Source organism: Papio anubis, chromosome 14 (genome assembly GCF_008728515.1).
Source record: "Papio anubis isolate 15944 chromosome 14, Panubis1.0, whole genome shotgun sequence".
Taxonomy (NCBI): Eukaryota; Metazoa; Chordata; class Mammalia; order Primates; family Cercopithecidae; genus Papio; species Papio anubis.
In genome coordinates, this window is record NC_044989.1 from 26647594 (window position 1) to 26670644 (window position 23051).

Consider the following 23051-nt stretch of genomic DNA (forward strand, 5'->3'; position numbering starts at 1 on the left):
ATCCGGCCACTGCACCCAGCCTAAGTGGGATGAGCTGCAGACCTCGGCCCCCAAAAAAAAAAAAAAAAAAAAAAAAAGAAAGACCCTCTGACAATTGTATAAAGGATGGATTGGAGGTGAGAGAGGCTGAAGGCAGAGAGAGCAGGTGGGAAGCTCTGCAGTAACCCGGGCAAAAGATGGTAAAGGTGAAGCAGATAAAGAAGGGAAGAGTTTTGAGAGGCATTTAAGAAGCGGAAGCCAGACAAGGTGGCTCATGCCTGTAATCCTAGCACTTTGGGAGGCCAAGATAGGGGGATCACTTGAGCTTGGGAGTTCTAGACCAGCTGGGAAACATGGTGAAACCCTGTCTACTAAAAACACAAAAATTAGCTGGCTTGTGCCACATGCCTGCGGTCCCAGCTATGTAGGAGGCTGAGGTGGGAGGATCACTGGAGCTCAGGAAGTCTAGGCTACAGTGAGCTGTGATCACACCACTGCACTCCAGCCTGGGTGACAGAGCAAGACCCTGTCTCGAAGACAACAACGACAACAACAAGAAGTGGAATTAGGGTCAGGCACTGGGCTTACACCTGTATTCCCAACACTTCGGGAGGCCAAGGCTGGAGGATTGCTTGAGCCCAGGAGTTTGAGACCTGGCTGGGCAGCATAGCAAGACCTGGTCTCTACAAAAAAAAAAAAAAAAAGAAGAATTTTTTTTTTTTTTTTTTTTTTTTTCTGTCGTCCAGGCTGGAGTGCAGTGGCCGGATCTCAGCTCACTGCAAGCTCCGCCTCCCAGGTTCACTCCATTCTCCTGCCTCAGCCTCCCAAGTAGCTGGGACTACAGGCGCCCGCCACCTCGCCTGGCTAGTTTTTTGTATGTTTTTAGTAGAGACAGAGTTTCACTGTGTTAGCCAGGATGGTCTCGATCTCCTGACCTCGTGATCCACCCGTCTCGGCCTCCCAAAGTGCTGGGATTACAGGCTTGAGCCACCACGCCCAGCCAAAAAAAAGAATTTAAAAGAAAATTAGCCAGGTGTGGTGGCACACCCCTGTGGTCCCAGCTACTTGGGAAGCTGAGGTGGGAGGATTCTTTGAGCCCAGGATGTCGAGGCTGTAGGTGAGCCATGATCATGCCACTGTACTCCAGCCTGGGCAACAGAGCAAGACCCTGTCTTAAACAAACAAGCAAGCTAAAGAAGTGGAATTAATAGTATTAGAAAACTGTCCCGGGGCTGGGCGTGGTGGCTCAAGCCATTAATCCAAGCACTTTGGGAGGCCGAAGCAGGTGGATCACCTGAAGTCAGGAGTTTGAGACCAGCCTGGCCAACATGGCGAAATCCTGTCTCTACTAAAAATATAAAAATTAGCCAGGCATGGTGGTGCATGCCTGTAGTTCCAGCTACTCAGAGGCTGAGGCATGAGAATTGCTTGAACCTGGGAGGTGGAGGTTGCAGTGAGCTGAGATGGTGCCACTGCACTCCAGCCTGGGCGACAGAGAGAGACTCTGGCCCAAAATAACAATAATAATAATAATAATTTGCAAATCATATATTATCTGATAATGGATTTATATCCAGAATATATGGAGAAATCCTAAAACTCAACAACAGAAAACAAACTGTCCGATTCAAAAATGGACAAAGGACTTGACAAGACATTTTTGCAAAGAAATTATACAAATGATCGATAAGCACTAAGACAACATAAAGAGTCGTCCAGTCAGCACCCTGCTGTTTAAGTTTCAGCCACCGTCTGACTCACACCTTGAGCTAGAACCATCCAACCACGGGCTTCCTGAATTCCCATCCCACAGAAACAGAGATAACGAAATGGTTGTTGCTTTAAACCACTGAATTGGAGTGATTCATTTTGTAGCAATAGTTAATGACACATGGTAAAATGTTAATATGTAGAGAATCTGGGTGAAGGGTATAAAGGAACTCTTTGTAGAATGGGCCTCTACCTTGTGTGTGACAAAGGGGTGGGGTTACAAGGATCATAGCCTCTTCTCAGGATTACTCAAGGCAGTCTCCCACCCAAGTCTACACCGTAACAATGAAGCTGAGCTGCAACTTCAGAATGGGAAAGCAAGATAAACTGAGCATGCAATTTCCCTGTTGCCTTGGTGACACCCAGATACCCTGCAGATGTGGTTAGAAACAGCCTCAGTTGTCCAACTCTCTGGCTAGAAAAAAGTGTAGCCTGAGTTTTTACACTCCTAACCCCTTGATTTGTTTGGGGAATTATTGTCTACAAAGAGCTCTCTCCTTTCTGAGAATTACTTTAGGTGGAAGAAGAGACTATGTGCTGTGTCCCTTCTCTTTTCTCACTCTATTTGTAACTTTTTTCTTCTTTTTTCCCCAAGAAAATGGGCTCAGTTGGGGTGCTTTGGCACCAGTAGTCCTGCGGTGAAATTTGTGGGAGCTAGACAGGGAGATTTGGAAGATAATGCTAGGTTGTGAGTTCTCGCTTTTGAGTTGTTTGAAGAGAATGCAGCATCTCTGGCATGTCAACAAGCCCAGCAGAATCCAGTAACATTCACCAAGAGGGCTTGATTAGAGTTGGTTACGGGATGATCAGGATGGTTAGGTGTGAAGAGCTTACGCTGATTATGGAGGGTACAGGAGTCACAGGGTTGGTACCCAGTGAGGAAATTTACCTTAGTAGAAACATTTGGGATAGTGTAGAATAGAGAAGTGCTAGAGGCAAGGATTCAGGAAATAGAGAATGCCAGAGTCTCAATTAACAGGATGGAAAGCTAAGGAGATGAGAGACTTTTAATAGTAGCATAGTACTAAAAGACAAACTATGTGTAAAGGTATTAGAAAAATGGGGATTGAGACTCTGAGGCAGTTAGGCCAGAGAAAAGAAGAAGGAAAACATTTGTCTTCATTTGATTCAATTACATAAACATTTCTCAGAATCTATTATGTGTCACATGCTGTGGTGGATGCTGAGGGAGCTGATGAAAAAGACAGAATTCCTGCCCACCAGGGTCACATAGTCTGATTGGAGACACAGACACGTAAACAAATGACTAGTGTAAGGTGTGTGTAAGAAAGGAGGAATGTACAGGGTGGGTACAAAGGTGACCTCAAGGCATCCACAGGAGTCAGGGCTGAGGGAGGAAGAGCCAGAAGACATCAGCACAAAGAGAACCAAGATGTTGAAGTCACAGGGGAAAAGAACATACTGGAGCCCTAGGCAGAGCAGTGCAGGACAAGGACAGCAAGCGTGGAGAGAAACGGCGGGATCCAGAAGAACCTAGGAGATTCGTAACAGCACGCTTGGGGGAGGGAATTCGGGAACACAAATGGACATGTCAGAGGGAGCTAGTTATGAGGAAGTAGACTGCAAACCAGTGAGCAAGATGAAGAAATAAGAGGTTTTTATCCTTGCAATGGGAGAGAAACAATACGGTTGACAAAAACTCAAGTGATCTGTAGATAGACGATTTCGTTAGCTCGATTTAAGGGTAAAGGTGTACACTCTCTGGTAGGAGATGAAAGGGGATGTTTAAAACAGGTAGAAAAAATTGGGCTGGGCGCGGTGTCTCATGCCTGTAATCCCACCACTTTGGGAGGCCGAGGCAGGTGGATCACCTGAGGTCTGGAGTTCGAGACCAGCCTGGCCGACATGGTGAAACCCCATCTCTACTACTACTAAAAAAAAAAAAAAAAAAAAAAAAAGCCTGGTGTGGTGGCGCACGCCTGTAATCCCAGCTACTCGGGAGACTGAGGCAGGAGAATGGCTTGAACCCAGGAGGCGGAGGTTGCAGCGAGTCAAGATCGCGCCATTGCACTCCAGCCTGGGGGACAAGAGTGAAACTCCGTCCCAAAGAAAAAGAAAAAAAAATGAATTTGGGGATTAGAGAAAAAGACTGTGATTGGAACCCGCACACCAAGAGAGCAGATAAAACCCAGCCTTAGCTCTTCCATGTCGCTGAAAGAGAAGAAAACGTCTCTTTTTCCTTTTCCGTAGCCATAAAAGATGAAAATCCGTCATCCAGCTACTGGAATCAGGTGTACACGGTTGTTCCTCCCGTGATGAGACAGGGCGGAGGGATTGTTACCCTGTTGCCAAGGAAAAAGGAAGGGGCTGTTCCCAGTTGCTATGGTGACGAGGTAGGCGCGTTCCCTCGGTACCGCCGCACACGTCTGAGGCGGTCTCGTCTCCTCGTTGCTACGGCAACGCAATGGGCCTGTTCCCGTCGCCCCCCGCTTCCCGCCGCAGTCGCTAAGGCAAGGTGGAGGTAGGGGCTGTCCTCCTCCCGCCGCTCAGTTGCCTTGGAGACGGCGGGTGCCCTGGCCCCGCCCCGCTCGGACTGACAGCGGCGGCCGCATCGCGCCTGCGCAGTGCCCTCGTCCCCCGCAGTCTCTGTGCGTTGAAGCCGGAGACCGCGGCGGCCTCAGCGAGGACCCTTCGCCCCGGAGCCGCCGGCCGGGACCGCAGCCTCTGCCGCAGCGCCCCACCACCTGTCCCCTCCCCCGCCGCCTCCGCCGGAGCCGCCTCGCGCACTGTGAGTCCGGGCAGAGGCGACGGACGCCGTGGGGCTGAGTCAGCGGGAGGCCCGGGCCCGGGCTGGGGGAGGGGAACCGGGCTCCCCCCGCCCCCGCCTCCCCACCCGTACCCCCGCACCCCGACCGCACCTTCCCCGCGCCGGTCAACCCCCTCCATCCCTGTCGCCGGGTTCCCTCCGGCCTCGGCGGCCCGGCCTCCCCAGCCACTCCCCCTCCCCTTCTCTCCCCTCCCCTTCCCTCAGTCTCTCTGGATCCACCTTGGAGGTCCTTCCCCACTAGACGTGGCCACCGCACCTCTGCCCTGGACTGGTATTTCCCGCAAACTACCTCCCGTCCTCCCTTGTCCCTTCTCCCTCCTCCTCACTCCTCCTAGGCCTGACATCTCCCGGCCTCTCTGGTTCTCCCCAGTGATGTGCCAGAAAGAGTGACAGGAGAGCGAGGGGAGACTTGGGGGAGGGGGAACCTCGCGCCGGGCCCAGCCTGGGGGCCTCGGGTTTCTTCCCCACACGCTCCTGCGTGGCTGGTTTGGGGAAGCAGGTCTGGAGAGTTCTCACGGGCTGCTCAGAGATTGCAGGGCTTTTCGAATAGATCTGGCTGGGAAGGGTTCAGCTCCATCGTGATCATCTAGCGTTTAGTGAACGCGGCTAGTGCCTGGTGGCCTTCTAGTGGGCTGAGCTACTGCCCTGCCGGTGGTGTGGCGCGGGGAGTAGAAGTAGTGGAGGGAAGGGAAAAAAGGTTGCTTTTGGGAGCTTAAAGTTCCTGCGCTTCCGGTGTGTTGTTGTGAATAAGCATCTTGCGGTACTCTTTAAAATGCATTTTTTTTTTTTTTAAATCGCACTACAACCCTGGTGTAATGTGAGGTTTGGAAACAGGCCTGATAGCATCCATAGGAAGTGCTTACTGTGTATATATGAAGGGGCTGTGGGAGGACTTGATCTTGGATTCCTGTAAATTAACTAATTGGATAGTAGTGATGGTTTTAACATAACGAGTGCCGAGTTGAGAGGAAGGAGAAAAATCGAAGCTTCTCCGTGGTGTAGGTGTGAGGCCTGTACACTGTGCCTCCTCCAGCTGTGTGTCTGTGTGGGGGCTGTCACCAGATAGGGGTTCTAGCATATTTGGACAATTCCCTGGGTTATGTTTGCTACCCCTCCACCTGCCCATCTTGCAGTCCCTGTTCTTGGAATAGAGGAGGATCCCAAACAGTTCTCTTTTTCCAGGAGAACTGAGCTGAAGTCACAGTTAGTGCCCAGAGCCAGAAACTCTTAATAAACATGTCTCAACTTGAGGGCCCCTAACTACTATGTGTGTACCTCATTGACAACTTCTTTTTTATTTGGCTTCCAAATTTCAGTATGCTGTTAGAAAACACGTGTAAATATAAGCCAGACCTACCGCACAAGAGGCTTTGGGATTTTTACTCCAGATGGTAAAAGGAACTCATGGTCCATTTCTAAAAATCATGGTGAAGGAGCCACTCATTTGGAGTTTCTGGGGTTGCAAACAGTGAGAAATAACTATTTCACTCCTTTCCTTTGCTCAATCATGGTCTATTGGCAGCCTCCTCAGAGCCACTCCCTGCCCCCATGCCCATCAGATTAGTTTACAGTAGCCAAGACGGCTGTCGCCCTAGTTTTAAACATAGAGATGAAGTTCAGAAAAACTATAGCCGCCATCCAGCAGGGCAGTTTCTTCTGTTTCGAATGCCAGACTGGGGTTTGGTGGGATGCACCTGCCTGTGGTGCAATGGGAACCATGGGGCCTGAGAGTGGCATTCCTTCTGTGTGGTCCTGTGTCACATAGCTCACCAAAATACCCGAGCAGGGCAGGAGCAGACAGCTGTGCTGGAGAGCTGCTCCTCCTGGGCTGAGTGTATTTTGGGAATCAGCGATATTACTGGGGTGGAGGGTTGTGAATTAAGGAGGAAGAAAATGTGTCAAGGCTAGATAGATCAGGAGGGTGTAAGTAAAATGTTCCTTTCCAGTTTGCTGTGGGATAGTACATTTTCAGAGGATCAGAGTGGTTTTTATATGGATTAATTTGCCTTTGAAATCCATACCAGTGTTTTATGAGATAATGATGGAATGCCTTTTAAACTGCTACTATGAGGAAACAGGACTAATACTTGTCTTATACATTGCCTATCCAGCTGTTGCTGAATGTAATTGTTAAGATCAAGGAGAGGGACATGATTTGAACCAAGTTAGACCTAAATCTATGTAATGGATGTTAAGGTTTTGTAGGACTGTATTCTTGATTCTAAGACACACTAGCAATTTACCAACAGCTTTTAGGTAACATAATCTATTGCTACCAGATCAAGATATATATGTTGATTCCAAGGTGCATCCTCATTTTAGAAACACTAAAACCCTCGGGAAGTGGCAAGACTTGAGGGAGGGATTTGTGAATTTTGGAACTGAGAAAGAATGCTATTGCCTGTGTGATGATGCCATTTCCAACCTACCGTCCTGAGAGTGCAGGCATTGTGAAGATGAGTTTCTTCCAGTCCGTCCTCCACACGAGCACACATTGTGGGACTGTATTTGTAAGATGACTGGCTGGAATCAGGCATAGTAGGAGGCTATTGAACGGAGGAAAGTTCCCATATGGGAATGCAACCCAAGGTCTTAATGTAGTACTCTCCAGAAACTGAGCCAACTATCTGGCAGCAAACATCTTATAAGCTATACCCGATTTTAGCCGAGTAACATTTGTCAGAAGCCGAACAGAAAATATAGTTTTTTTTTAAAAAACAGAATGCATCTACCCTAATTTGCTTACAGATCCATTTGTAAGGTCCCAAGGCACATGTCTCCCTCCCTTAGGATGTTAGCACTGGAGGTGACCCCAGATTATAGTTTAATACCCTCATTTCTAAAGTTGACACGAGACACCAAGAGTTAAATGACTTGCCTAAGGTCACCCAACCCATGTAGAACATATGTAAAAACACTTTGTAAACTGTGTACACTAGGCAGATGAATGTTGGTGGTTATTAGTGGCTGAGTCAGGATTAGATCTCCAGATTTCCAGACTAGAGTTATTCTTCAACACCACATTGCCTCATCCCTCATAATGTTCCAAAGGGTTTTAATAAAAATAAGTTAGTAGTCTGTAATTAGCCCTGTAGACAAGGGCTTGTTTTGTCATCTGAGATGTTGCACAGCCAGGCAAAATTTTGTGTCAAACTGTCTACTAAATATTTATTCTTGTCACCTTAAAAATATATATATATATTTTTTATCACACATTCTGACTTCAGGAAGGTCTTTCTTTTCTTTAATTTGCATCGACTAACAGAAAAGCAAATGTGAAGCTGGGTATTCGAAGTCTTTTCTACTTCTTATCTGTGAGACTGCCGCATTCCAGAAAGCAAGGTGGAGAGGCAGACTGGGCTGAGAGGAGGAGCGTGCACACTGGGCAGCTGCGGGGTTATCTTCCAGCTCTCAGAATGGAACCTTTTGTAGTTTCTGGGAGCCATAAGGGCTTCTAAACCCTCTCCTTGGGAAGCACTGAGGCAGCCTGGCCTCTGGAAGCAGGCAGACTTGAGTTCAGATCCCCATCCAGCCACCTCCTGGCTGTGTGGCCTTGGTGAGCTATGTTACCTCTGAATGCCAGTTTCCTCATTTATAACCCTGGAATAATAACCATCTGTTTTAGAGGGTTATTGTGAAGATTAAATGAAAGAGAGTATGCAGAGTGCTTACTTCTTAAGAAATAGCAGTGATTATTTTATATTGACTAAAGCATAAAATAGCAAATAATGGTTTCAAAATTGTATCGTGATTTAGGTCCATCTTGGACCCTCAGTTTCGTAGCCCCCATCTCTCAGCAGCCCTCTTGGTATTTGTCAGGAACAGAGAGGAGGTTTGTCCCGGAAAGACCCGGCACTTGCATTATTATTTCAACTGCCAAAACAGGAGTATATGAAACGTATCTTTGCTCCATGTATTCAGCCAACCTGAAAGACTAGCAGGACAGGAGCATTTGACTTCAGGAGGCACAGATGTGCTGTGCTTGGGTGTGTGATGAGGGTGGCTAATCCTCCAGCGGGGAGGCCAGTCTGGAGTGGTCTTCATTTGAAATAGAAAAGCTGCTGAGCTCTTGCTTGTGAGGGACACACATGTGGTCTTTATTGACTTCCTCAACTGGTAGAGGCATAGATTTCATGGGTGACTTTGCTAAAATCAGCTTCTGCATCCTTGAGATCCAGAGGGTGAAGGAAAGGAGCTATTCATCTTAGGAGGGAAACCTCACCAGTGACCAAGGTAAAGGGAGGTTATTTTGGATGGAGAGAATTACAAACTGGCTCAAGGCAGAGACTACGGAGTAATTAAAGAACCAGGGCAAGCTGTTCACGTGAGAGAGCAAAAGTGAATTTAAATTCCTAGATAAATTTCAGTAGGGAAGGAAATACCCACGTATAGACATCTAAAGATTGAAAAGAGAAATGCAATAATGTTTACCTCTGGGAGGTGGGATTTGGGTGTGGAGAAGGGAAAAGGAGACTCAAAGGGGAACTTTTACTTGATATGTTTTCGTATTTGACTTGTTGTAAGAAGCATGTATGATTTAGTCATTCAATGAAGACCAAATAGAATGGGTAGTGATTGTTGTTCAGTAAATACATTTTGATACAAAAGAAGCAGCTGCCTTTACTTGGAGCCTCTCATGCCTGAGGCAAATAGGGTTTGACAGCTTCAAGCAGGCCCAGGCAGTTTGCACCAAACCAAGTTCTTTAGTGAGGTCAGGACCCTCCAAAGTGGCTGCTTCCCAGTCAGCCCAGGGTACTTAACTGACCACCCACCTCATCACCTCTTCCTAGTCTTTTCACTTCCGTGTTGAGAAAGTCCCCTCCATCTCTTGACCAGCTAAAATAATCATCATTATTCTAATAAGCTAATTTAATTTTCAACTATTGATGAAAATGGCATCTGACTATACGACCTTCATGAAAAATTCCTGCCTCTTAGTTAATATCAAGAGGGCTTGAAGTTTAAAGGGACCCAAGCTGAAATGCTGGCACACTGTGTAGCTAAGTTCTAGATCAGACCTAGCTGGTACAGCACATCTTTTACATAATGATTTTTTAACTGCTTCTGGTAGGAATTACTGGTAAACTATGATAAAAATCCTTAAGGATTGTTAAGCTTTTAATTTTATCGTAAGTTGGCCAGCTGTATTTTCTAGCCAGATGTCATGTTTATTATAGAAAGATGATACACCTATCATTTGGACATGTGCTTTGGGTTGCTTACCCAGGAGTTAGGATGGGTTATGCTGAGTAATTCACATTTCATCACCCAGTCTTCCCTTTGGCCAAGAGTACAATTTTGTGTGACAGTTAGCCAAGTTTGGTGAAGCATGCTGTGGCCAAGGATGGTTTTTCTTGTGCATAGAGTTGACTGGCCAATACTAGCATAAGCCTAGATCTTGCACTTACTAGCACCATGCCCTACCAGCTTTGATAAACTGACCAGACGTTAGTCAACTTTTTAGCATAACATCAGTGTTTTAAGCCCTGGACGCTTTATTTTCCTCAAGTAAATAAGGACTTGTCCTATCTAAAATGCTTTAACTCCGTGCAAAATGATTTTTTTCCCTGAAACTATTTCCTATATATAGGAGATAATACCACTTGTGTGATACGTTTAAAATAACTGAGCAAGAAGCATGGTTTCAAATCTGCCTTGTAGTTTGACTATATATAAAAAGGCTTAAAAGGATGTATATCCTTAGACCAGAAAGTGCCATTCTAGCAATATTTAGAAAATCAGAGGTGTGTACAGAAATACTTGTAAAAGATTTATTAATGCAACATTACTAGTAATATCAAACATTGAAAACCACCAAAAGTGTCAGCAACTGAGGATTGGTCAGGCTCACCCAGATAAAATACTGCACAGGCATTAAACACATTTGGAGAAGAATATTAATACCAGAACTTTTAATATCAATGAAAGCAGTAGGATGAAAAATAGTGTGTCAAGGAAAAGATCATATTTATAAAGAAAAACATGAAAAGATACTAGAAGAGCATAGGCCAAGTCATAAGTGATTGAGTAATGGTATTAAAAACGAATGGCTTTCCTTAGTGCTTGTTGATGGTTTTTTCCTAAGCTTTTCTGCATTAAGCAACTATAACTTAATTATGACATTTTAAAACCAGCGACTTCTAGATTCCATGTAGTAGAGCAATCTTTAGAGTCTTCTTTGCCTCTTACTTTTACCGTTTAAATTTATCAGAAGGTTTTAGTAAAACCTCGTATACCACAGGGCTCTGTTTTGGGTGGCCTTCTTTTCCCTGGTGTCTTTTCAGATTCTCTATATTCCCAGTTCTCTAGTGTTCCAGGGGCCTTTTTTGAGGCTTTTGCTCATTTTTGGTGTGGATGTGTACCTGTCTGAATTGCCTGTTTTAAAAGACTCTGCCCAGGCCCACGACAGTCACCTTCCTCCCTTTGCCCTTTGTCACCTTCCGTTCAGCCATGAGCTCAGAGGCCCCTTTTCCTTCCAGGGATGGAGAGGGTTGGGTGCCCACCCAGAAGCCCTATATAGGCATGGGCTAGGCCACTCCCTCTGTGCCACACAAGGTCCGTGGAACTGCTGACTGTGTTGGGAGGGCCTGGCTGGGCAGCTGTCCTCTGCCCTCATCTTTCCCATCCACACACACACTGTACATTGCCTAGATGGCCCAGCCCAGTGGACTGATACCTGCCTTCTACTGGTGGTGGAGTCTGCCCAGCTCTGAGCACTGAGAAAGGGGCACTTCTGGCTTCCTCCTGAGGATCCGGGACTTCGAGTTGAAGAACATATGGCCTGTCCCATAGCTTGGCCTGTGCTGTGATAAATGTTTGCTAAGCGGGATCTGCCTCTTCCTCCAAATGATCTGGCTACCCAAACACTTGTCCCAGATGGGGTGGAGGCCTTCCCTGCTGCCTGGAATTATTAGTGAGCAAGTCTTTGGGTATGGCTGGCTGGAGAGACTCCACCACTCAGAGAGAGTGATTGTGGGAGAAACAGTCATCTTGTCTTGAGGGCATTGTGGTCCTGGTCACCTTGTAATTTAAATGGTGTTTTCTGACTGGTAAGAAATGAAATCTTAGCTGCTTCTGAGTCAGCAAGATCATAGTTGGGTCTAAGGTGTGTGTTGCCATGTGGTCTAAGCAGGTCTTAGACCACTGGATGAAATTAGATACCTTTCCCATGTGAGGAGTGTTTCACGCAGGCTTATCTCCAGTGGCATAATGCATGCTGTGTAGCCAGGCCTTTCGGCAGCACCAGACTCTTGGCAGCCAGTCACCCTCCACCCCCACCCGCTTCCCTGAAGGTTGTTGACACTTACCTGGGACTCTGATTTGGTCCTTGACTTGTTCTGATTTTAGATGGGTAGAGCTCATAGCTGAAAGCTCTCAGTTTAAGCATCCTATTAACATTCTTAAGTGACAGGATCACTGCTAAGTACAGAGATGTGTTATGCTGGCCCCAAAACAGCAAGGTACAGTGTCTTGAGACAACTTGATAAGACTTCTATTACCCCAAAAGTATAGTTTCCAGGTTTACAGATTATTCATATAAATTTGCATATCATCTTCACAAGACATGTAAGCATGCTCTCAGCACATATTCTTCATCAAGCCCTTTCTCTGTTTATATTGTTAGTCACTATAGGATATAAAAGAAATGAGACTCAACCCTTGACCATGAGGAGGCTGTAATCTGTGTGGAAGACAAGATGGATATATGGAATGATTAGTTCGTATGACAATATTGCATGTCAGAAACACATCTTCGGTGCCTTATTCTATAAGACACAGTCTCAACCCTTAAGGAATTCAGCTGATATTCTGGCAAAAGAGTTGGACACAAAATTATATTTCACTGCAACATGAGGGGATGGAACCTTATCAGCTATGGGAAAGGGTGCTTTGGTAAGCCAGAAGGAAGAGTCACCCTGAGCCTGTGAGAGCCAGAAAGTCTTCAGAAATGAAGACACACTGGAGCTGGGTGTGCAGTATGATGTGGAGACCCATCAGAGGACAGCTGAGGAAGAGAGGCAAAAGAAATGAAAAGAACAGTGCATTGGGTGTCACTGGTACTGCAGAGTCTAAATTCCAAAAGGATGCTGAGAGGAAAATAATCATTGTGAACTGCAGTAATCAGAAAAGACTTCAGTCTAGGTGCAGTGGCTCACGCCTGTCATACCAACACTTTGGGAAGCCAAGGGGGGAAGATCACTTGAGGCCAGGAGTTCAAGACCAGCCTGAGCAACACAGCGAGACCCCCATCTATAAAAATTGTTTTTAAATTAGCCGGGCATGGTGGCATATACCTATAGTCCCAGCTACTAGGGAAGCCGAGGCAGGAGGATGGCTTGAGCCCAGGAGTTTGAAGCTGCAGTGAACTATGATCATGCCATTGCACGCCAGCCTGGGTGGCAGAGTAAGGGTCAATCTCTATTAAAAAAAGACAAGACTTCACAAAGGAAGCAGAACCTGACCTTGCCCCAAGGATGAGCAGGCTGTGAGTTGACAGAACACCAGAGAGGGCTTATCATGAGACAAGGTACAGCATCAGCAAAGGAATGGCCGTGGGAAGGAGTGTGGTGGGGCCTGTAGGCAGGACAGCCTTACCAGACTGAGGATGTGTGCTGGTTTTTTTTTTTTTTTTTTTTTTTTGAGACGGAGTCTCGCGCTGTCGCCCAGGCTGGAGTGCAGTGGCCGGATCTCAGCTCACTGCAAGCTCCGCCTCCCGGGTTCACGCCATTCTCCGGCCTCAGCCTCCCGAGTAGCTGGGACTACAGGCGCTGCCACCTCACCCGGCTATTTTTTGTATTTCTTAGTAGAGACAGGGTTTCACCGTGTTAGCCAGGATGGTCTCGATCTCCTGACCTCGTGATCCGCCCATCTCGGCCTCCCAAAGTGCTGGGATTACAGGCTTGAGCCACCGCGCCCGGCCGTGTGCTGGTTTTGAGTTTGGAGAATATTGGTGACATTAACCAGAAATTAGGAAGTTTGAAGAGACAGTTTGGAAAGGAGTTGCTTTTTAGACACAGAGAGCTAGAAACAATGTGACCGTGGGTTGCAGAACATCCAAGTGGAGTGATCTCATAGAACCAGAAGCCGAGGGTCAGGTTGTGGATGGAGCTGTAGAGTGGGAGTCAGCAGCTCAGAGGAGGGCTGGCTTCCCTCAAAGGAATTTCTCCAGAGGTCTTGCATGCAGAGTACAAAGATCAGAGCCTCAAGTAATAAGCTTTGAGAACTGTCCATAGTTAGGAAAAAAGGAACGAGATGGCGGGAAATTAGGATGATTCAGCAGCAAGGGAAGAGAAAATGTCTGGAAGAGAGTTTCAGTGCTGCTGATTTAACTAGATTTAAGAATTTAACTAGAAGGCAGTCATGATGATTGCTTAGGGTATCCGTTCAGTAAAACACTGGAGTGGTTTAAGGGGAAAATTGACAGAGCAAAATAGAAGCAATGGCTGGTCACCAGAGAATGGCAGCAGGGAGGGAGAGGAAAGTAGTAACCAGAAGAAGCAATTGAATCAAATTTTTTATTTTTGTAAAATAACTCTATTCTTTATCAGCAAACATATAAAATTGTAATATGTGGTTCTTAAAATATATTTTGTATATTAAAATGTGCTTCATCTGTAGACTTCCCTACCTATATTGACATAATCCATATATTTGTAACTTCAAATATTTCACTCCTTTGGTGGTATCCCATCATATTGATACCAGTATGCTTAACCTCAATCTGTCGTTGGGCAATTGGAGTATTTCCAACATTTTGCAAGTGTAAATATCTCTGTTTTGAACATGACTGTACAAGTGACATTTTTTTCTTTTGTGAATTATTTCTTCATGGTATATTCCATAAAGTGGAATTACAGAGGCACAAAGGCTACAATTTTTTTTAAATAAGCTTTTTATACAACGTTCTCCATGGTGATCTAACCAACTTTCAATTAGAGTAAAATGTTGGTATTGACGAAGAATCATTTTTTATAAGAAGGAGTTCTGAGCATGTTTAATGGCAGAAGGGAAAAGGAGTTATCCAAAGAAAATAGTACATGGGCAAGAGAGAAATAAAGCAAAAAGGAATGATCTTTAGGATCCCAGGGAAAGATTACTTTGAAGAGGAGAGGGCATGGCTCTTTCCACCCCTGACTTTTAGGGTGAAGTCCAGGATAGATTACTAGGGTCCCTCCTAAGAAAAGACCTTTCTTTCTTTAGTAAAATAGAGCCAAGGCCACTTGCTGAGGTGGGGGAGGGAGAGGGTTGGTGGGGAATTGAGTTCTTGAAGGTCTGAATTGCCCACAGTGAGAAATGAGTCTGGGCATATGAGAGATGAATAAAGGTCTTGTTGTGAATGCTGCATTGGACCTATGAATTCATAATGGGCTGAGTCTTTAAAGCCCTCTGGTCAGAGAAGCAGCAGTGGGGGGGCGGGGGCACCAGGACTGGGTGTTGCTTGGCATGTTCAGGGCAAGGTTTCTGAGGAGGCAAAACTTAAGATGCAGTGAAGTAGCTGGCCCTAAGGCCAGAGGTGGAGGACGGGCCACAGGTCGAAGACAGTCGCTGGTTGTCAGCTAGAATGAGGAGGCAGAGGAATTACAGGGGCCAGTGGGAACAGAAAACAGGTTTAGAATATGAGGGATGAGCAGTAAGGAGACTACTTACAGAGGAAGATTTTCATAGTAAAATTTGGCAGAGGCTTATTTTACTTTTGTTCATCTTTGTATAATGTTTACGTTTCTAACACAGGCATGTGTAACCACTAACATTTCTTTTTATTTTATTTATTTATTTATTTTTGAGACGGAGTCTCGCTCTGTCGCCCAGGCTGGAGTCCAGTGGCCAGATCTCAGCTCACTGCAAGCTCCGCCTCCCGGGTTTATGCCATTCTCCTGCCTCAGCCTCCCGAGTAGCTGGGACTACAGATGCCCACCACCTTGCCCGGCTAGTTTTTTGTATTTTTTAGTAGAAACAGGGTTTCACCGTGTTAGGCAGGATGGTCTCGATCTCCTGACCTCGTGATCCGCCCGTCTCGGCCTCCCAAAGTGCTGGGATTACAGGCTTGAGCCACCGCACCTGGCATAACATTTCTTAAAGGAATATTAAAAGGAATATGACTCCTTAAAATCTCAGGAGTCAAGCTGTGCCTTCCAGGTGTGGCTGGATTGCTGAGATGGATGAAGGAGAAATGAAGATGGAGCTGGATCATGGAGCCTACCTTGAAAAGGTGCTGGGCCTCTGAGGAGCCTCCATGTGTCAGCCAGTGGCTCCTGTGGTCTCAGCTTGTCACAACAGCGTGGCACCCAGCCAGCAGCCCTCCTCCACCTACACTCCAGTAGTGTTCCAAATCCAAGGAGGGCCATCTTCCCAGGCTTTACAGTCATTTCTTAGATGTGCTGTTGCGTGAGTCTGAGGGTTTCCAACTCTCTGAGCAGATCCCTACTGAGCCATGCCTCTCTGGCCTCTGTGCGTGAAGGTTCTTCCTCCAGACAGGTAGAGTCCCTTGCTAGGAATGCAGTTTTGTGAGTGGAGCTGGGTTCTACGCATTTTGTGAGGGTCCCAGCCCTCACTCATCTCCTCTATAGGTGCTTTGTGCTGTGTACAAACTGTATGACTGTATGTAACAGCCCTGTTTCTCTCTTGCCTATTATAAAACTTGGCCTAAGGTCCTTTTCTCCTCTGACCCCTCTCTTTCTCATGTCCTCCTAGATCATCCACTTTGACCCTGACCCTGTCTGACACCCCAGGTTGTGACCTTTATTGCACCTGCTGGATTCACATTACTTTCATGCTGCACAACTGAAGCCATTTACACAGCTCACCATGCAAAGCAGCCACAGGGGCTGATAGCAGGGGACTTAACAAGGTGGGAATATGTGGAAAGTCAGGTGCAGCAGTCAACCTGTGGAAATGGAAAAGCTAGGGCTGCTTTCTTTCCAGGGCCTTACACTGACATTACCTTGCCTGGACACTTTGTAGTCACATTTTGTGAAAGCCAGGACCTAAGCAGAAGTATGGCTCTCTGCCAGTCCCTACCAGGAAGGAACAAACAGCTTGCAGTACAGGCCTCAAGCCAGGTGGGGTAGGAGCAAAAGTGCATTGTGTTGCCTGTGGAATTAAATGTACTCTCTGTAAACACAGCCTCCTGCCACTGTTCTTTTCTCTTTTCCCCTAGTAAGCCTACCTGAGAATCATTAGTCCTTGGCCTATAATTAGGTAGAATGATTATTTTACTACTGTTTATCCATTTCACTAGATAACTAGCTTCATGAGGCAGGGACCATATAAGACCTAGCAGTAGCTAGGGCTCAACAAATAATTGCTAAATGAATGGACTTCTAAGGCATATTTGTTGTTGTCGGTCCTTAATTCTATGAAATGGTTCCTAGGAGTGAGTAGATAGTGACTGCAGTAACTAATGAAAAAGCCCCCACAGTTGTCCCTAATGGACAAGAGTGCCAGGAAAAGCAATGTTTTGACTTCTCACAGTGAAAACTCAAAGACTGTCAAGATTGGGAGTAGCATTGAAAACTAAGAAGGGCCAAACCAGCTCCTGCCAGAGGGAAATGGAAAGACATGAGAGGAAAATCCCAGTACCACTACCACTATGCTATTCAATAAAGCCTCACTTGGGCAGAATTAAGCTTCCAGTAAGACAGAGACAGAGAGAGACATTCAGAGACGGAACCCACCACGTAATCTGTGCTTGCGTAAAGAAGAAGTCAAATGTGTAGTGGAGCCTTTCCCAAGGGTGCATTTCCCACTCTCCTAGGTGTGGATAACGAGATCCTGACCCAGGAGCCCACTGGGTTCCAAACTTAGGCTCCAGAACTCCTTTTCTCCAGGCAGCACCCCCAACCCTGCCTACCAACTCTCCCCAAGTACTGCTCTGCTTCCCCTGCAGCTTCTCAGACATGCAAGCCTCTGATTGAACTTCTTCTGGCCTGGAAGGCTTGATTTTTCAGGACCCAGCAAGGCACTGCTCTGGCCCAGAGCTGTCCCAGGATGTGTTAGGAGGTCATAACACAAGAGGACTCATGCCTCTGAGGCCCTCTTGAAGGGTTTTGGGAACTCAGTGATAATGCAGGCCCTGTCAGGAGTACTTAAGAAGATCCCATTTGTACCTTTATCTTTAAAATTCATCGTTTGAACTCAGATGGTTCTGCTAGTATCTAGCTGTTCTATGGAAATTATGTTGCTTGCCACCTAGAGCAGATGACCTCTTTGGGAAGGACTAGGAAATAACCAGTTGTTTTAAAGCTCCCAGAGCTGTTAGCTAAAAGATCTTATATATTCCTTTCAGCTTGGTTTTCTGGAATTGACAGCCTTTCCTAATTCCAGAGAGGCTGCCTGTCAGCTTCGTTAAGAAGCTTTCCAAGATACCCATTGAAGGCAGGAGGCAAGCAAAGAGAGACAACTGAGAAGCCTTTGACTCCAGGTGTCCCTGGGTAGCAGCTGCCCCTCACCCCCGTCCCTTCCCCTTGTTGGGGATTTGGGGTTTGGAAGGAGCTTCCTCAGATGTCTGCCGTGTCCACAGCTATTCCTCTGAAGAACACTTGAGAATTTTTGCATTACTTGTCTCACCTAATAATGTTTGTATCCATGCATTAACTTTCCCATGAATTTAAATATATTTATATATTATTCTCAGAATCGTCACAACCTTGCCCTTATTTTCAGAGAAACTTCTAAGAGTATTATGTGTTTAATGCCTTTAATGTAGAGTCATAATCAAAAACCCCTTGCTGGATGACAAATATAATTCAAAATTGCTTTTAGAATTAAATATTTATGAATTAAAACATTGCAGAAATGCACAATGCAAAAAGTAGAAGTCCTCCATAACTGTCCCCCAAAGAGAATCACTGCCACTGTTTTGTTGAATATTCCAACTTTTTTCTACACACATACTAACATATTTATTTTTAAGAAACATGGAATCTAACTATTTTTCATTTATAGAAAAATTGGAAACGATAGTAAAGAATAAGTGAGAAAATTAGAACTACTTTTAATTCTACCATTCAGACAGTAGTGGCACCAGGGGGTGGTTTGGGTGAGCTTTAGCACTGCCCTCTTCCTGAAAGCTGTCCCAAGGAAACATAGGCTCCAAATACAAATGTGTCCATCTTCTGCATATGCAGCTTCAAGACTTTCTTCTAGTTCCCTGTTCCCACCAGATTACCAACCCTAAGCCCATCCATACAGAGAGCTCATTGCCACCATTGCTTTTTAGTGTGATGAACATATCACTCCATTTTCTTCCAGTTGCACATATATCTTTTAACTAAGAATCATATTCATTTATAGTTTTTCCAGTAGTCATATCAAGTTCCAGTGTAAATTACATGTAGAACACACTTCCCATTGCCCCAGGTAACATTGGTTTTGATTTTGTCCCCAGTAGCACTATTTCCAAGACATGTCAGGGAACTGTTTTGAACTCACCCCTGGGAGATGCTTTCACTGTGTCAGTGGAGAAGCTGAAACATAGGGTCAATGACTTGTTTAAGATCAAAATGAAACTCTGCCTTAGCTAGACTTACCCACAGGTGTCTAATTGCCCAAGATCATTGGCTGAACTGCCTGACTTTACTGCAGCATTTGAGAAGGAGTAGAAGGGACATGCCTAGGTCCTGAATTCTTCCTTTTTCTTTAGCCTCAATATCAGTTGCTTAGTACCATTTAGACAGATGGTGCTTCGGCCCTGAGAGAGACTGTTAAGACGTGTGCTGTTGAAACTCTTCTTCCCTTTTGGGGAAGGATGTTGGCCTTTCCTCAAGTCAGGCAGAATCCCACCTGGGCCATCATCCCTGCTCCTGAGATCATTCACAATATTCTCGTTCCAAATTCTGCTCTGTACATCTCATTTCTCCATGTGTAAACACTTAGCCAGAGAGCATTCTGGCAGCCTAGATCTGAGTGGATGAGGCTATTCCTATAGCAGTAATATGGCAGAAGCAGACCCTGGAGACCCTCCCCACTTGCTCAGGTGTGGCCCAGACCAGCGCTGTACCATACTGCCATGGTCACAGGGCAAGCACCATAACTCAGAGCAACCCCTGGAGAATGAGAGAGCAGCCTAGGAAGTCCCAGTGAGAGAAGACCTGATCAGCCAGGTATTCGTTTCTTACTGCTGCCTAGCAAATTACTAAGAAAGTTCTAGTCCCCCAGAACTGGTAAATATTCCCTTATAGGACAAAAGAATAGGTATTACCTTATGTGGCAAGAAGTATTAATTAAGTTAAGGATCTTGAGAGAGAGCTTTATCCTGGATTATCTGGGTTGGCCTAAATGCAATCATGTGTATCTTTATAAGCAGGAGGACAGAGGGGTTTTGAGAGAGAAGAGACAGTGTGGCCACAGCCTAAAGCCACCCAGAAGCTAGAAGAGAGGCAGGGAGCAGATTCCCCCAAGAGCCTTCAGAGGGAGGGCAGCCCTGCTGACAATGTGTTGCTGGACTTCTGGCCTCCAGACCAGTGAGAGAATGAACTTCTGTTGTTTTCAGCCACCCAGTTTGTGGTCATTTGTCACGGTAGGCACAGGAAACTAATCCAGTGTGCCAAAATCAAGGTGTTGACAAGGCTGTGTTTCTTCTGGAGCCTCCAGGAGAAAATTCATGTTCTTGCCTCCTCCATCCTCTAGAGGCTGCCCACATTCACTGGCTCCTGGCACCACATCACTCTGCTTCCATCATCACTGTTCTCTGACCCTTCTGCTTCCCCTTATAAGGACTCTGGTGATTACATTGGGCCTGCTCAGATAATCCAGGATAATCTTCCCATCACAAAAACTTTAATCACATCTGCAAAATCCCTTCTGCCATTTAAGATAACATATTTATATGTTCCAGGGATTAGGACACGGACATCTTTGAGAACCTACCATAGTCTGTAAATCTAAATGGTATGGGTAGGAATGGTGGATCTGTTCACTGCATCCCAGAATGTTTTAGATGCTACTTCCTGAATCTTGAGAAAAGCAGTATCAAAGGAAACACTTCTTTATACAGAAGTGGTGTCCATGGAATGTATTACCTGCACAGGTTCTCTCAGGCAGAAAACATGAAAAGCTACGTCAGCAGCAACAGAAAGATGGGGGTATGAATGTGAGCTAGGCAAGATGAGGTTCTCCCTGTAAGTTTTTGAGGTGAGGGCGTGGTGGGGGGGTCTTCTACAGCACTCACCTTTGGTGCTTCTCAGGCAGACTAAGCTGGATGGGCCTTTGGTTTGTGCCAGTAAGGGCATTCCGTGCAGCCATCAACCATAGCACTGGTGCCTGTGGAGACACCGGCCACTGGAGAAGATCCAGAGGATGAGTCACGGCAGTAGACGTGGTGTGGGGATTAGAGGTAATGGGGCATGCCTGTTTGAATGGAGAGTGATAGGGCTGTGAGAGATGCTATGGAAGATGGAAGTGGCGCTTGTGGAGTATTGGTTGGAGGGAGAGTGGGAAGCTGAAGAGCCACTGTGTGAAAGAGTTTCCATCTAGAGGTAAGAACCCAGGAGGGAGCGCCCCAGTAATAGCTGCCCTTAAGGTTAGATAGAATCACTTGAAGTGGTTTGGCTGCACATCAAGACCATCAAAAGCTGAGTTCCCATTCTGCTCCTGCCTGTCTCTCTAGCTCTGGAAAAGATGATCTCTTCCTCAGAAGTAAATACAGTTTCCTCCTTTTGTATCAGTGTAATGTGGGAATAAAAAAATAAAAAATTTCCGCCTTGAAGAGGATGCAAAAGCATTAATTATTAATGTTTATTTTCATATTTACAGATGAAAGACATGCTGACTTCAAACAGGTAGAGTTGGGACTGAGGAAGAGAATTAATTCTCAGCATTAAAATTATCCACTAGAAAATATTTATGCCTGTTTTGAAAAAGTTTCGCTGAGCATGGTGGCTCACGCTTATAATTCCAGCACTTTGGGAGGCTGAGGCGGGTGGATTGCCTGAGGTCAGGAGTTCAAGACCAGCCTAGCCAACACAGTGAAACCCTGTTTCTACTAAAAATACAAAAAAACATAGCTGGGCATGGTGGTGGGCCCCTGTAATCCCAGCTATTTGGGAGGCTGAGACAGGAGAATCACTCGAACCTGGGAGGCGGAGGTTGCAGTGAGCCGAGATCATGCCATTGCACTCCAGCCTGGGCAACAAGAGCAAAACTCCATCTCAAAAAAAAAAAAAAAAGAAAGAAAGAAAGAAAAAATTTCTAATGGTTGAATATAAAGTTGGAGAATTTCAAAAAGAGATCTGACAATCAATAAAGGGATCAGAGAAGAATCTATTAGGACAGAAATGTTTGTGTTCCTAACCACCCAGACTCATTTCTAGGGCGAGGCATTAGACAAAGGTGTCAGCAAGCAGCTACCTCCTACATGCTTGTGAAACACTATGAGAAATTATGGTGCATGCCTTGGAAACTTGCCAGATAATTAATGGCTTAATTCTGCTTCAGCTCTTCTTTTCATAACAGAAAGGTCTGAGACTTCAATTAATGAATTTCACTTTAAAAAGAAGTTTGTTGAATACTTGCTCTAGTTTAGAGCATGAAGTTCAAGGTAGGGGACACAAAGAGAACCCATTCTCCTGGGGCCACCTCTCTAGACAACACTAGCTCCTAAGCGGGCGGGCCTGCTGGAGGCCAGGTTCTAACTGCCAGAGCCATTGCTACATAGTGCGTCCCTTCGCCCACCGTGAGCAGCCACAGCAAAGTGATACCGGTGTCTTCATGGGACCGGCATCCTGACCTGGTAGAAGGGGAGGCTCCTCCCTGACAGTTTTTAAATACAAGGACATTCCAGCATCTCATTATTCTGTGATGGTGTGAGGTAATATCTGTCCTAGTCTCTAGCTCCTTTTTTTTTCAATTTGCATATCAGAGCATCAAGAAGAACACTGCATACATTTAGTTGCTTTTAGAAATGTTGGCAGAAGAAACCAATTAGCTAAATGGCCATTAATAGCTGCAACCCATCATTGAAACTTTTTCAGCAAATTTCTTTATATTTGTTCCCCAAGTTGCTTCATCTCATCACAACATTCTGGAATCCAACCAGAAAGGAGACTTAAGTTTCTGGAGATGAGGGAAAACTGCAATGTATAAATCATGCTTTGCCGTGACTCAGCTTAATAGTCAGGCCACTGACTGATTAACAGTGACAAGAGCAGTGCTGGTAAATGGGGAAATTGTGTGTGTGTTCTCAAGTGTGGTCCTGCTGCTGACTCACCAGGAAAGCTGGTGAAAAATGCAGACTCTGAAGCCCCAGCCTACAACTGTCCTCTCTGAGGGTAGGCCAAGGAATCCGTATTAGTAATAGGCCAGTCACCTATATGTACCCTAAATTTTGGGAACCTCTTCCCTAGAGGGGTTTCCTCCTTGAGGTATGTGGAGTTGATCTTGGCTCGAAAACCTTTACCCAAAGCCAATAGTGACCCTGACACCCCTTGACAGAAAAACTCTCCTGTTTCTCTCTTTGTATCCCCTTGGACCTAGAGAAGAGTTGTGCTCCAGCTCAGCACCTCTGTATATGGTGAAG

General features: G+C 45.8%; 1 protein-coding gene across 2 annotated transcripts in view; it reads left to right on the forward strand.

Moving 5' to 3' along the window:
• Positions 1-4069: 4069 nt before the first annotated feature.
• MAPRE3 (microtubule associated protein RP/EB family member 3) overlaps positions 4070-23051 on the forward strand; it is a 55748-nt gene continuing 36766 nt past the window's right edge. For both annotated transcript variants that reach the window (XM_031655030.1, XM_031655032.1), the window contains exon 1: positions 4070-4498. The gene's annotated coding sequence lies outside the window, so the exon portion shown is untranslated. The remainder of the gene's footprint in view (positions 4499-23051) is intronic.